Source organism: Balaenoptera musculus, chromosome 19 (genome assembly GCF_009873245.2).
Source record: "Balaenoptera musculus isolate JJ_BM4_2016_0621 chromosome 19, mBalMus1.pri.v3, whole genome shotgun sequence".
In the NCBI taxonomy this organism is placed as follows: Eukaryota; Metazoa; Chordata; class Mammalia; order Artiodactyla; family Balaenopteridae; genus Balaenoptera; species Balaenoptera musculus.
The window spans coordinates 43,508,458-43,523,799 of record NC_045803.1 but is presented as its reverse complement, the minus strand read 5'-3'; the positions used below and the strand labels follow the sequence as shown (position 1 = coordinate 43,523,799).

Genomic DNA, 15,342 nt, shown 5'->3' with positions numbered 1-15,342 from the left:
AGATAAATTCCAAAGGCGGCTCAGAACAAAACCAACAGGGAAAGCAGTAGAAATAGAGTAGATAAGACTACCATGTTTTCTTCCTCCCATGTCTTTCATAATTACAGGCCACTGTTTACTAACAATAGCCCACATTATTTATGCAGGGCTTTGTCTCCAGATCCATTAGCAAGATACCACCCTGACACTACAAGATAGGTATCTTTTCTTTTCTTTTTTCTAAATAAATTTTTTTTTTTTTTTTTTTTGGCTGCGTTGGGTCTTCGTTGTTGCGCACGGGCTTTCTCTAGTTGTGGCGAGTGGGGGCTACTCTTTTGTTGTGGTGCGCAGGCTTCTCATTGTGGTGTCTTCTCTTGTTGCAGAGCACGGGCTCTAGGAGCGTGGGTTTCAGTAGTTGTGGCCCGTGGGCTCAGTAGTTGTGGCCCACAGGCTCAGTAGTTGTGGCACACGGGCTTAGCTGTTCCACGGCATGTGGAATCTTCCTGGACCAGGGCTCGAACCCGTGTCCCCTGCATTGGCAGGCAGATTCTTAACCGCTGCACCACCAGGGAAGTCCAGCTGGCGGATTCTTAACCACTGCGCCACCAGGGAAGCCCCAAGGTAGGTATCTTGAATTGAACCTTTGCAATCCATGTATAAAGACAAATAACCATTACTGTTGAAGGGAAAGTACCCCAAAGTACCTACAATTTCTGTCTCAGGGCCCCATATTGGACAGGGCATGAGGTCCAAACTCCTACTAGTCACTTTAGGAAGCTTATGAAACCTGAGACCCAGATTTTACTCTACACCTGTCTCAGCAGCACAAGTAGATGACTCTGTACATGCACACAAGTAATTTTTTCCCCTGCTAATAGTGATGAGAAGTATTTGCATTCAAATCATTTCCAAAAAAGTGAGTTAGCAGAAGCCTGGGGCAGGCAGGGGGAGGAGAGAGAACATGTTTAAAACATCACCAAAGGTTATAGATGCACAATGAATTTCATTATTCAAGGAAGTCATGGATTTATCAGGAGAAAAAGGGGGAAGCCAGAACTAAGTGTGGTAGATCCACCCAAATTTCTTGAAAAAAAAAAAAAAACATTATCCTCTGAACTTAACCTCTATGTAAATCTCGACAAGCACTTTTTAAAATAAAATATAAAATAACAGAGTAGAAAATATTAAAGTACACCATACATAAAGGAAAGTATTATTTCATAAAAAGTTTGTTCAGATGTACATTTACATCTTCATGTATACTGGGTCATGATATAAAATATGTATATGTCTTACTAAAGATTGTAGTCAAAACCTCTTGAGAACAACTGCTCTACAACAATCCTATCTTAGGGTTTTAGATTAGAGAGACACAAACACTAAGCAAATAGACAAACACTAGATTGGGGACTAACTAGTCACTCAGAGAAATGCCATCAGTTTATTATTATCATTTTAGGTCTGAGAAATTTTCCCACATCTATGTAAAACAGTATTTATTCAATCATTCAATACGTATTGAGCATTTATTCTGTACCATTTACTGTTTTTGGTGCTAGTGATACATCAATGAATAAAACATTAAAAAAAATTCCTACCCTACAAGATTCTCCGGGTAAAGAGCCAAGAATGATCCTGGCTCTGGCAGGGGAATGGGAAAAGTAACCATTGTGATATATGCCCAGAGTGTTCTCGTAACAGCAGCCTTCACTCCAGGAAAAAGGCTCTACCAGGCCTTATGCCAACTGGGGGGGAGGAAATTTCCCTGAGGCCCCCTCTAGACTTCTTATCACACTGAGAAAGGAAAACAGTTAATAAACACTTGTAAAGGTCACAGCCCAGGGACAGAGACCCACTAAAAGACTGAGATTTAATCATAAAATTATAAAATGCTTTCCCTCCCCCACACTCTGCCACCATATCGAGGGTCCAATAAAATAACAGTGGATTACAGCTGAAAGAGCTAAAAGGTGTATACTCTATTTAAGAAAGAGTTCTTAGGGAAGACCAGAGATTACAGGGGAGACAAAAACAAGGATACTAGCATAATTTGAGGCCTCTGGTACCTACAATTACATCAATCATTAAACACAAGCCAACTCCTAGCCAGATTACACAAAACTCCCAACTAGATAAAGGCCTATTCACCTCAGTTCCTATTACCTAATACATCCTGCCTGGTTTTCAATTAGAAATTATAAGTTATGCTAAAAGGTAAGAAAAAATAGTGTGAAGAGACAAAGCAAGCATCAGAATTAGACTCAGATAGGACAGATTTTGGAATTATCAGACAGGGAAATTTAAATAACTATGATTAATATGTTAAGGGCTCTAATGGAAAAAGTAGACAACATATAAAAACAGATGGGTAATGTAAGCAGAGACATGGAAACTCTAAGAAAGAATCAAAAGAAAATGCAGAACATGGTAACAAAAATGAAGTATGCCTTGATGGGCCCATGAGTAGACTGGATGCGGCTGAGGAAAGAATCAGTAAGCTTGAAAATATATTAACAGAAACGTCCCAAACTAAAATGCAAAGAGAAAAAAAGAATTAAAAAAAAAAAGAAAAAGAAAATACAGAACTGCCAAGAACTGTGGGACAATTTCAAAAGGTACAAAATACACATGACTGGAATATCAGAAGAGAGAACAGAGCAAAAGAAATACCTGAAGTAATATGGTCAACAATTTCCCAAAATTAACGACATAACACCAAATAATAGATCCAGGAAGCTCACAGAACATCAAGCAGGATGAATACAAAAATCAAAAAATAAACTTAAAGAAGAAGCAAGGAGAGAGTGCAGTGAAATATTTAAAGTGTTAAAAGAAAACACCCGGGACTTCCCTGGTGGTCCAGTGGTAAGGACTCCATTCTCCCAGTGCAGGAGGCCTGGGTTTGATCCCTGGTCAGGAAACTAGATCCCACATGCATGCTGCAACTAAAGATCCTACATGCCACAACCAAAGATCCCGCATGCCACAACGAAGATCCCGAGTGCCGCAACTAAGACCTGGTGCAGCCAAATAAATAAATAAATATTTTTTAAAAGAAAAAAGAAAAAACCCACCAACCTAGAATTTTGTATCCAATGAAGTTACCCTTTAAAGTGAAGGAGAAAAAAAAGACTTTCTCAAACAAAAACCTGCCCTGCAAGAAATGTTGAAAAGAAGTTCCTTAGAAAGAAGGAAAATGATAAAGGTCAGAAACTTCTATCTACACAAAGAAAAGAGCATGGCAGAAGGAATAAATGAAGCTCCAACCACTGGCTTCTTTATACAGTAAAATATTGATACTTAGGGGAAGGGCATATGTGGGAAGCGGATGCCAAATAGGGAACAAACAAGAGAACTAGAGAGGTGACGAGAGGTATGGGGAAAAACCATGCAGTGAAAGAACACAGGAATTTGGGAGGGGGTTGGAAGTAGAAATGTTAAACGTTGTGGACAAGGCAAGTCTCACTGAGAAGGTGACTTCTGAGCAAAGATCTGACACAGGAGAAGGAGGGAACTGAGGATATCTGCGTTAGAACATTCCAGGCAGATAAAAGGGCAAGAGCAAAAGCTCTTGAGATGGTTGCATGTCTTGAAAGTGTAAGGAACGAAAGGGGGCCAGCGCGGCTGGAGGGCAGTGAAAGAGGAGGAGGAGGATAGTTGTAAGAGATGCACCTGGAGAATTCCCTGGCAGTCCAGAGGTTAGGACTCCGTGCTTTCACTGCAGGAGGCATGGCTTGGATCCCATAAGCCACAGGGTGCAGCCAAAAATAAAAAAAAATTTTTAATTAAGAAAAAAAAATGCAACTGAATTTATCCTGTTAGGTAAAATCATCCTTAATCAACTATGAAATGCCTTGGAGCAGTGGTCCTCAATTCTTTCTACACATTTGAATACCTGGAGAGCAATAAAAACTAAACGAAACAAAAAAAACCCCACTGACAACCAAACCCTAACCTCAGAGATTCTCATTCGATTGGTCTGGAGTGGGCCGGGGACAGCTGTGTTATTTAAAAGCTACCCAAATGATTCCAAAGTGAAGTTGGGGCGAGAACCACTGGATCAGTGTTACTGAATCAGTTGAGGCTTCAACTAATTTGACTGCACTGAAAGTAGGACTTTACCTCTATCAGAATGCTCAAGGTTAAACTAAAATTATGTCCCAAAATTGCAAATGAAAAAGTGGGGGGGACTTCCTGGTGGTCCAGTGGTTAAGAATCCGCCTTCCAATGCAATGGATGCAGCTTCAACCCCTGGTCGGAGAACTGAGATCCCACATGCCGCAGGGCAAATGAGCCCACGTGCCACAACTACTGAGCCCTTGCACCGCAACTACAGAGCCCACACACTCTGGAACCCGCACGCCACAACTACAGAGCCCGAATGCCACAACTACTGAGCCCATGTGCCACAACTAGAGAGCCTGCATGCCACAATTACTGAGCCCACGCACTCTGGAGCCCACATGCCACAACTAGAGAGAGGCCCGCGTGCCGCAAAGGAAGAGCTGGTGCACTGCAACAAAAGATCCCTCTTGCCGCCACTAAGACCCGAAGCAGCCAAAAAAAAGAAAAAGAAAAAGTGGGGTGACATGTAACTCTAGGAACAGAATACAGTGGAGGAGCTGTTCCAGGAGTGGTTCCAAGGAGACTAAGTATTGCACCACCTTCCTTGATGCCAACTTTTCCCACAGAGAGTCTTTCAGGGGCTCTCAATGAACATGACAGATTAAACACCTATATTTATCTCTGCTCCCTTCTCAAACCCCATCAAAATGTCAGGAAAGAAACACAAAGAACGTAAACCCACTAAAAAAGAATGGAAAAGGAAACAACAGAGATGGCAGCAACATTTTGGAAAGTGGCAAGTGAGTTGAAACTGAAATCTAACTGCCTGCGATGGGGGAAATGGGGTTAAAAACAGGAGGGCTGGTAAAAACCTGCATGGAAAAGAGTCCCAGACTCCAGTCCCCACCCACTTCAGCTAGGCACTCATCCCTCCTTAATCCCAAACAGAGAGTTAAATTTTAATCTCTGGATAGGTTAAATCAGACCTGAGAACTTAAGGCATGGTTGAGAGTAGGGATAAGGCACCATACTGATCCAGGGAGATAAGAGAAAGTCTATATCATGAACTATGAGAGGTTTCCCCATCCCCACTTACCTTCCCTCATTTGGGTCCTAGCACACTTAAACATACACAACTGAGAAGAGACTCAGACATAAAAGCCAAATATCAAAACAAAGAGAAAAAAAAAGAACTCAATGGATAAGCTGATCCTCAAATTCATAAGGAAATGCAAAGGACCCAGAATAGCCAAAATATCTTGAAGAAGAAAGTCGGAGGCTTCACACTTGCTAATCTCAAAATTTACTACAAAGCCACAGTAATCAAAACTGTGTGGTACTGGTATAAGGAAAGACATATAGAGCAATGGTATAGAACTAAGAGTCCAGATACAAACCTGTTGCAGGAAGGGGGACCCCTTCCAGGGCCCGAGGGAGGACTCTTGTCTCACACTCAGAAATGAATTGTCCAAGGAGACAGACGTGCTGACAAAGCAAGAGACTATTGGGAAGGGGCACCCAGGTGCACAGCAGCAGGGTAAGGGAACCCAGTAGAACTGCTCTGCCACATGGTTCACAGTCTCAGGTTTTATGGTGATGGGGTTAGTTTCCAGGTTATCTCTGGCCAATCACTCTGACTCGGGGTCCTTCCTAGTGGCACACACATCGCTCAGCCAAGATGGATTTCTGTGAAAAGGAAGAATCCTTCTCACTGGAATCCAGAAGGGAGGTTGACAGGACATATGGACTGGAGTCTCCTCTCTCCTTTTGACCAGTTGCTGGTAGCTTGTTAGTTCCGTGTTTCTTACCAGGACCTCCTATTGTAAGATAACTCAGGCAAGTGGTTACTACTGTGCCTGGCCAGGGTGGGCAGTTTCAGTCAGTGGTTCCCTTAACAATCCCACACTGATGTTCAAGTGATTTTAGACACGAGTGCAAGATACAGTAAGTCCCCTACATACAAACGAATTCTGTTCCAAGAGCACGTTCGTAAGTCCAATTTGTTCATAAGTCCAACAAAGTTAGCCTAGGTACCCAACTAACATAATCAGCTACATAGTACTGTACTATAATAGGTTTATAATACTTTTCACACAAATAATACATAAAAAACAAACAGACACAAAAAATAAAGAAAACATTTTTAATCTTACAGTACAGTAATCTTACAGACACGTGAACTAACTTACATGATTGGACATGCAAACGCACATTTGCATCTTTGAAAGTTCGCAACTTGAAGGTTCATATGTAGGGGACTTACTGTAATTCAATGGGAAAAGAACAATAGTCTTTTCAACATATGGTGCTGGGGCAACTGGATATGCATGTGTAAAGGAAGGAAGTTGGACCCCTCCCTCAAACCTTAGACAAAAATGAACTCAAAATGGATCAAAGACCAAAATATAGGAGCAACTATAGAAGAAACTATTGGTGTAAATCTTCATGACTTTATCTTTTTTTATTTTATTGAAATATAATTAATTCCATGACTTTATATTAAGAGATGGTTTCTTAGATATGATAGGAGAAACACAAACAATGGAAGAAAAACTAGATAAATTCAACTTCATCAAAAATTTAAAATGTCTGTGCTTCAAAGGATACCATCAAGAAAATGAAAAGAGAACCCAAAGAATGAGAGAAAATATTTGCAAATCATGTACTGATAAAAGACTTACATCCAGAATATACAAAGAACTTTTACAACTCAACAATAAAAGACAAATAATCCAACTAAAACAAAAATGGGCAAAAGATCTAAACAGACATTTCTCCAAAGAAGATATACAAATAAACAATAAGCACATGAAAAGATGCTCAAACACCATTAGTCACTAGAGAAATGGAAATTAAAACCACAATGAGATACCACTTCACACAAACCAAAATGGCCAAAATCAAAAAGCATACAATAATAAGCACAAGCAAGAACTTGGACAAATTGGAATCCTCATACACTGCAGGCAAGAAATGAAAAATGGTGAGCAGCTTTGGAACAGTTTGTTCAAAAAGTTAAACACAGAATTACCATTAAGACCTAGCAATTCAATTTTTAGGTATATACCCAAACGAACTGAAATGTGTCCACACAAAAATTTGTACACAAATGTTCACAGCAGGATTATTTGTAATAGTTAAAAAGTGGAAACAACCCAAACGTTTATCAACTGATAAATGGATAAACAAAATGCAGTATATCCATAAAGTGGTATATTATTTGGCCATAAAAAGGAATGAAGTACTGTTTCATGCTGCAATATGGATGAACCTTGAAAACATTATGCTAAGTGAAAGAAGCCAGAACAAAAGACCCAAATATCATATTTCATTTATATGAACTATCTAGAATAGGTAAATCCACATAAACAGTAAGTAGATTAGTGGTTGTCCAGGGCAGAGGGTTGGGGGTCGGAGTGACCGTTAAGGAGTACACGTTTTCTTTTGGGTGATGAAAATATTTTGGAATTGGAGAGTGGTGATGGTTGCACAACTTTGTAAAAAATACTAAAATCCACTGAATTGAACATTTCAAAATGGTGAATTTTAAGGTATGTGAAATATATTTCAATTTTTTAACTCATAGTTAAATGTAACCACAGTCAGAGAAAACCTCAAAACAATTCAGATAGATAAGAGAAAATGTTGCATCCATGAAACAAAAACAGAATGTAATTTTAAAGGAAGAAAGGAAGGGAGAAAGGGAAGTTGGTTGGTTGGTTGATTCAGAGAATAAGAAAATGCTCTTGGAAAGGACAGTTCTCATAGCAGAAACGAAGTTGATAAAGTGAGGACATATTCTAAGAAATAGAACCAAAAGAAAAAGAAGATGGTAGATAGGAGAGAAAAGACTTTTTTTTTTAATTCTTCCTTTTTGTTTTTGTTTTTTTTTTTTTTTTGGCCATGCAGCTTGCAGGATCTTAGTTCCCCGACCAGGGATCAAACCTGGGCCCACAGCATTGGAAGCTCGGAGTCCTAACCACTGGACCACCAGGGAATTCCCAAGACTTTTTTAAAATAGTAGATTCGTTTAAAATGTCCAATGTCTGACTTAGTCCAGAAATAGAAAAGAGAAAAAAAAAAGACAGCAAAGAAATGTTACAGATTTTTCTTAAGCTGAAGGATATACATTTCTAGACAGAAAGAACCTGAGTGCCCAGAACAATGAACGAAAAACAAAAACAAAAAAACACACTAAGACAAAACATCGTGAAAGTTCAGAACACGAGAACAAAGAGTATACACGCTTCCAGCCACATTTACAAAGAACAGGAATCAGAATGGCATCAGACTTCACAGTAATACTGGCTGCTACAAGACAATGCAATGCTTCACATTTCAGATAAAATTATTTCCAATTATTAAATAAAATGATTAATCCCAATTTATAATTAAAATTATTTCCAATCCAGAATTCCACAACCATCAGTCAAGCATGACAGGAAAACAATGATATTTTCAGCTTTGTAAAGTCTCAAAAAAATTGCTTCCAAAGCTCATTTTCTTAGGAAGCTACTGAAAGATACGCTCTAGGGGAGTAAATGAGAAAGTTGGAGGACAGTGTGTATTCACATGGGAGAGGCAAAAGGAATTCCCAGATTAACAATGAAGAGAAATCCCAAGGCATTACTGCCCATTAGCCTAGAGAGCAACCAGTCCAGATGAGAGAGTTCATCAGTATTTCTTTCATCTAAAGACGACATAAGACGTGTCATCTTTAGATGAAAGAAAAAAACTGACAAAATAAGTTAGATGAGGCATCTGATTGCACTGAAAGAAGTATTATTTTAGCTCTATCAGAATGTTTAGGGCTGAGGTAGCGGTAGGTACACAGAAAATTATGCAAATGAAAAAATCAGGAAATACACAACTCTAGTAAAAACAAAAGCTATTATGAGAAAGGAAATGTAGTCCGAATACACAGTGTGGCTCAGCTGTGAAAAATATTTACAATCAAAATAGCATGAACAATTTAATCAAAACTTGTGATACGGCTGTAATCAGAATGTGGCGGTAGAAGAGTACATTTGTGGAAACTGGCCAGAAAGAGAGCTCAGTGTCCATCCTCAGTGGTTAAAAGGCAACAGATAAAACTGACAAGCTAAGAAATGATGGTGTACGGATGCCATTTAGAGAAACAGAAGTCTATACCAGAAAAGAGCTCAAAGAGTTAAAAAGCAATAGATAAAACTGACAAGCTACACTATTTACAATAGCCAAGACATGGAAGCAACCTAAATGTCCATCGACAGATGAATGGATAAAGAAGATGTGGTACATATACACAATGGAATATTACTCAGCCATAAAAAAACCCGAAATAATGCCATTTGCAGCAACATGGATGGACCTAGAGATTATCATACTAAATGAAGTAAGTCAAACAGAGAAAGACAAATATCATATGATACCACTTACATATGGAATCTTTTAAAATGATATAAATGAACTTATTTACAAAACAGAAACAGACTCACAGAGATGGAAAACAAACATGGTTACCAAAGGGGAAAGGGCGAGGGCGGAAAGTGATTAAATTAGGAGTTTGGGATTAGCAGATATAAACTACTATATACAAAATAGATAAGCAACAAGGTCCTACTGTATAGCACAGAGAACTATATTCAATATCTTGTAATAAACTATAATGGAATATATGTATGTGTGTGTATATATATATAACTGAATCACTTTGCTGTGCACCAGAAACTAATAGAACATTGTAAATCAACTATACTTCAATTAAAAAAAAAAACTGACAAACTAAGAAATGACGGTATAAGGATGCCATTTAGAGATGCAGAAGTCTATACCAGAAAAGAGTTCAATGAGTTAAAAGTCATTGACTCTACAGAACAAGAATCAAGAACAAAAGGGAGTGAAACAAGGAAGTGCTGTTGCGTTATGTGCCGTGTAATGCTATTGGACTTTCTAAACTAAGTGCATGTGTTATTTGGGGCATAAATAAAATTTAAATTCAAGAAAGGAAAAAGGGTCTCTTCAAATCAGGTCATAGGATGATGTCCTTATTTAATTTTTACAAGAGCATCCAGTCTACATTTAATTAGTGTAGTGGGTTGAACTGTGGTCCCCAAAAGATATGCCTAGGTGCTTACCCTCTTGGAACCTGTAAATGTGACCTTATTTGGAAATAGATGTAATTATGTTAAAGCTCTCAAGATGAGACCATCCTTTAGGGTGGGCCCAGTGTCCTTATAGGAGACAGAAGAGAGAAGACACAGACGCAGGGAAGAAGACCATGAAGACTTGGACTGAAGAAATTCCCTGGTTGTCCAGTGGTTAGGACTCGGCGCTTTCACTGCCATGGCCCGGATTCAATCACTGGTCAGGGAACTAAGATCCCGCAAGCTGTGCGGCCAAAAAAAAAAAAAAGACTGGGGCTGAGATTTGAGTCTCACAACCTCAAACCCACAAATGCCTAGAGCCACTACGAGAGGCAAAGCAGGATTTCTCCCCGAGTGCACAGAGGGATCTCAGCTCTGCTGACACAGTTGACACTTTGATTTCAGACCTGTGGCCTCCAGAACTATACAGGAACAAATTTCGGTTGTTTTAAACCACCAAGTTTGTGATAATTTGTTACACACAGGAGGAATTGGAAATTAACAAGATTAAGGACAAAGGCTTTTAGAAGATGTGGATTTCATGACAGCAAGCTGAAACTGGAAAGCCTCTTCCAACAACACATCCTTGGGGCACTTGACTTCCATATCCACCTGGACCCAGGCCCCACTGCAACCTCCCTTAAGAAATAACCCCTGCAGGGATTTCCCTGGTGGTCCGGGGGGTAAGACTCCATGCTCCCAATGCAGGGGGCCTGGGTTCAATCCCTGGTCAGGCAACTAGATCCCACACGCATGCCGCAACTAAGAGCCCATATGCAACTAAGTCCACATGCTGCAACTAAAAGATCCCTATTAAAAAAAAAAAAAAAAAAAAAAAAAAGCAACGGGACTTCCCTGGCGGTCCAGTGGTTGGGACTCCGCGCTTCCAATGCAAGGGGTGCTGGTTCAATCCCTGGTCGGGGAACTAGGATCCCACGTGCCATGTGGCACAGTCAAAATATTAAAAAAAAAAAAAAAAAAAAAAAAAAAAGATCCCTCATGCCGCAATGAAGATCCTGCATGCCGCAACTAAGACCCGGCACAGCCAATCAGTCAATAAAATAAATCTTTAAAAAAAAAGAAAGAAAGAACCCCTGCAGTCACAGGGGGCTGTGGTCTTGCTGAAATTGTCATCTGTTTCTTAACTGTGACTCCAGATACAAACCAGAATCCTAAATGTATCATTACGTTTTATTTCATTACTTTTTAAAAAACGAGTATTTTTCACACTCCACTCAGAACAATTTGTTGATGCCATTACTAACACCACCACAACTAATCAGCCTTTGAGAATTTGAGAAGAGTCTGTTTTAATGACAAGTGACAGAATGAAGCAAGAAGGGTCACAAGAGAAGAGTAAAAGGCAGCTTCTCTCTGGTCTTCACATGAAAGCTTTACCATCTTCCTCCTCCTCTTCACCTCTCTTTCCTTTTCTACTTTGCTAGGCCCTTCATTCTCTCCGATTTCTTCCTTTTTCCTATGACACAGGCATGCCCCAGGCCCTGCATGGGTACCAGAAGGGTAGCTGCCCTCAGCTCAGAGTTAGACTATGGTACAACCTCAACTACCAGCTGCCGGGGGCTTATCAGCTTTGCCCCAAAAGGAAGAAACAGTGCCCTTACACCTTTACTTTTAAACAAGAAAAAAAAAAAAAAAAAACTTTCTTTGCCTGTAATCCACTGGCTGTTAGAAGAAACTATTCTCTAGGGTAGTAATTCTTGAGTCCTTCTCATTAGCGAAATCAAGCATCTCAAGGCTCCACCTACTGGTTCGGGGTTCCCAGAGGCATCCAGAAAGACAACAAAGATCTATCATAGTCCTCTTTGGTTAAAATACTTGAAATGCCTGAGATCAAAAAGGCAGGGAGATTACTTTTCAACATATTCAACTGGGAATAATAGAGGAAGCAGAATAACATGTGGCACCCAGAAAATAAGGAGCTGCTGTCACCTGCATCAAAATATTGACTTGACCTGGACAGAACAAACAGGAGAGGATGCATGGTTGATTCTTTTTTATTTTTTATTTTTGTTGAAATATAATTAACACACTGTAAGGTCACCCTTTTAAAGCATACAATTTGGTGGGCTTCAGTATATTCACAGAGTTGTACAACCATCACCACTATCAGATTCCGGAACATTTTCATCACCCCAGAAGAAACCTCATACCCATTAAAAGTCACTCCTCATTCCTCTTGGCTCCCCAGCCCCTAACCACTAATCTACTCTCTGTCGCTATGGATCTGCCTATTCTGGACATGTCAAATAATTGGAATCATACAATATGTAGTCTTTTGCATCTGGCTTCTTTCATTAGCATAATGTTTTCAACGTTCACCCACACTGTAGCATGTATCAGTATTTCATTCCTTTTTCTAGCTGAATAATATTCCAGGGACCTCCCTTGTGGTCCAGTGGGTAAGTCTCCGCTCCCAATGTAGGGGGCCCGGGTTTGATCCCTGGTCAGGGAACTAGATCCCACATGCATGCTGCAACTAAAAGATCCTGTGTGCCGCAACTAAGACCCGGTGCAGTCAAAATAAATAAATAAATAAATATTTTTTTAAAAAATAATAATAATATTCCATTTGTAAGGATAGACCACATTTTGTTCATCCATTCATCAGTCAATGGACAACTCAACATTTGTCTTATTAGGACGGGTTGATTCTTTTTTGTTGTTGTTGGCTGAGCCACGTGGCTCTCAGGATCTTAGTTCCCCGACCAGGGACTGAACCCAGGCCACCACAGTGAAAGTGCAAAGTCCTAACCACTGGACCGCCAGGGAATTTCCAGTATGGGTTGATTCTTGAAGCCAGGGGACTATAACGGTCAAGGGCACCTTCAGCAAGAGGGCAGCCAGCCTTCTGACTGCACCTCTTCCAGACCCCTTTGATTCACCCCATCCAGTCCTGAGCCACGGTCAGTCTTTCAACAGATGCTCACAGACCCCACTCTCTGCCAGGCCCTGGAAATACAAAGCAGAATGCCACGGGGCCCCTGCCCTCTGGGAGCTCAGATATCTTACTCTAAGAGTCCCCCATTAAATAAATCCTCGAAGAGCTTCTGGCAGGAGAAAGCAAACACACGTCAGATTTAGCAAGTGACAGTTCTTACAATATCTGAAGTACCTGATTATTCTTATCACCCAACTTCGGCAAGAACCTTTCAGACCAGTAAATCTTTTGGAAACAAATAGGCTTCACCAGTCACTAGCCATTGAGTGGCACTACCTTATAAGATTATCGTAGGGAATAAATGAGTTCAGGTAAAGCAACCAGCAAATACTAAGTGCTCTTCAAACTACAAGCTAAACTTGTTCTTTATGTTGAAATTCTAGGCTCTGAGATTCCTGAAATTCTTGACCCAGCTTTGAGTCAAGAAGTCACTGAACACTGATCTTGAGACGAAAGAACCTGTGTAGCAGATGAGGCAGGGAAGAGCAAAAACGACTCACCAGCACCAAGATTTTATTTCTAATTAGGCCACTGTGGAAACAGGCAGTGCTTCTTATTTGTAAGTACAGATCCGCCCTGTATCCACTTCTTGAAAGATGTGGATGAGAAGGGTCTGTTCAAAAGATTCTTCCTTCCCTCCACCCTCTCATGCTTTTCCAACACTAATGCTTCTTTCTCCGCCTCTTTCCTCTGTTCAGCATTGAGTTACCTTCCATTCCCCGGAGGCCCATATTGAAAAACAATCAAACAGAACTGAACTTGGCCAAATGCCATCTGTACAAAGACCAAGCACATAAGAAGAGAGGGAGGGAGGGACATGGGAAGTCACAGCATTGGAAGCGCAGTGGAATTATAAGCTAGTAATAAAAGAGACTGGGGAGTTCTCTGGTGGCCTAGAGGTTAGGATTCTAGGCTTTCACTGCCATGGCCCGGGTTCAATCCCTGGCTGGGGAAGTGAGGTCCCACAAACCACACGGCACAGCCAGAAAAAAAAGAAAAGAGAGAGAGAGACTGGAAAAAAGAAAAGAGAGAGAGAGACTGGAAAGCAGTTCTAAGGACAAAACAGAAAGCAAAAGGCATGAGTGACACAGAGAGAAAGAGGACCTGCCCTAGGTCAGGGCTGCCAAGTCTTGATATTCGGCATATTCCTAGAAATGGTTATTAACACTTGACTGAAAGCACTGAATGTTTGTTTTCAAGCTGCTGGGGGTGAGGCAGGAACAGGGGACTACAACCTTCTCAAAAAGATTCAGTTGGTTCTTTTTAAGAGAAACAAGATCTTCCCTTTTGTCCCTACCTCTCAGAAATTCCAGAGTCTATATAATAGTCTGAAGCAACCCAAAGTCACTCACTGACTTGATTCCAGTGGAAGGTGATGTTCATGCATCCACTACTGCATATCTTAGTGACAGAAGCATCAGATCTGGGCTCAGAAGACTAAGATTCAAATGCCAGCTCCTCCATCTCTTGGCTACATGACCTCATGTGCAGGTCACTTCACCACAGTGAGGTTGTTTGTTTTAAATCTATAAAACAGCAGGATGCCTGGCAACAACATACATTCAATACATGTTAGGTAGAACCAATGTTTTAAACATTAAAAAGCCATTACCCATCCTTCCAAGCTGTCTCTTTCCCATCCTTCTTGGAGGTCTCTAAATTGGTTGCCAACCCAGAAAGCCTGACTAATTCCAGAAACTGGGACTTAAATTGATTTCAGCGGCACTACAAAGATGCACGCTTGGAAAAGTAGCCTCCTTAGGAAGAAAAGAGACCCATTAGCTTGTGGTTTTCAAAACGGTCTTTAAATGAAAAGTGAAAAGGAGAGAAAACTAAGTTCACCAAGATATAATGCAATGCTTTGCTATACTTAAAATACCTACTAGTATAGTAGTATAAACTGAGATTTTTGTCTCAAAATTGAACTTCTAGCACTCCTCTTGGCTATGTATCCACATTACGCCCTAAGTGACCTCCCTCAGTCTCTTAGCTCTAAATACCATCTTCGTGCTAACTGCTTCCACATGTACATCCCCAGCCCAGCCCGGCTCCAGACTTCCCTATCTAACTGCCCATGACACCTTCACTTGTTTTTCTACTGGGCATTTTACAATCAGTGTGAAAGAAATTCAGCCCCAGCCCTGTTCCTCCTAGTCTTCCCATTTCAGTTAATGGCAATTCCATTCTTCCAGGTGTTCACGCCAAAGACTGCAG

At 40.5% G+C, this 15,342-nt stretch overlaps 1 protein-coding gene and 1 non-coding gene across 2 annotated transcripts in view; both read right to left on the bottom strand.

Annotated features, from left to right (window-relative positions):
* Window positions 1-15,342, bottom strand: part of WWP2 (WW domain containing E3 ubiquitin protein ligase 2) — a 147,039-nt gene that overhangs the window by 128,107 nt on the left and 3,590 nt on the right. The gene's annotated exons all lie outside the window — the stretch shown is intronic.
* On the bottom strand, window positions 7,969-8,041 carry TRNAW-CCA. Its single transcript has one exon. It is a non-coding gene; the product is annotated as a tRNA-Trp (tRNA).